The sequence below is a fragment of the Colobus angolensis genome, unplaced genomic scaffold (assembly GCF_000951035.1).
Source record: "Colobus angolensis palliatus isolate OR3802 unplaced genomic scaffold, Cang.pa_1.0 Scaffold26, whole genome shotgun sequence".
Classification (NCBI taxonomy): Eukaryota; Metazoa; Chordata; class Mammalia; order Primates; family Cercopithecidae; genus Colobus; species Colobus angolensis.
Window position 1 is genome coordinate 9,106,746 of NW_012115821.1, and position 341 is coordinate 9,107,086.

The following is a 341-nucleotide window of genomic DNA, read 5'->3' on the forward strand; positions in this document are numbered from 1 at the left end:
ATACAATCATGTCATCTGCAAACAGGGACAATTTGACTTCTTCTTTCCCTGACTGAATACCCTTTATTTCTTTCTCATGCTTGATTGCCCTAGCCAGAACTTACAACACTATGTTGAATAAGAGTGGTGAGAGAGGGCATCCCTGTCTTGTGCCAGTTTCCAAAGAGAATGCTTCCTGTTTTTGTCCATTCAGTATGATATTGGCTGTGGGTTTGTCATGAATAGTTCTTATTATTTTGAGACACATTCCATCAATACCGAATTTATTGAGAGTTTTTAGCAGGAAGGGCTGTTGAATTTTGTCAAAGGCCTTTTCTGCATCTATTGAGATAATCATGTGG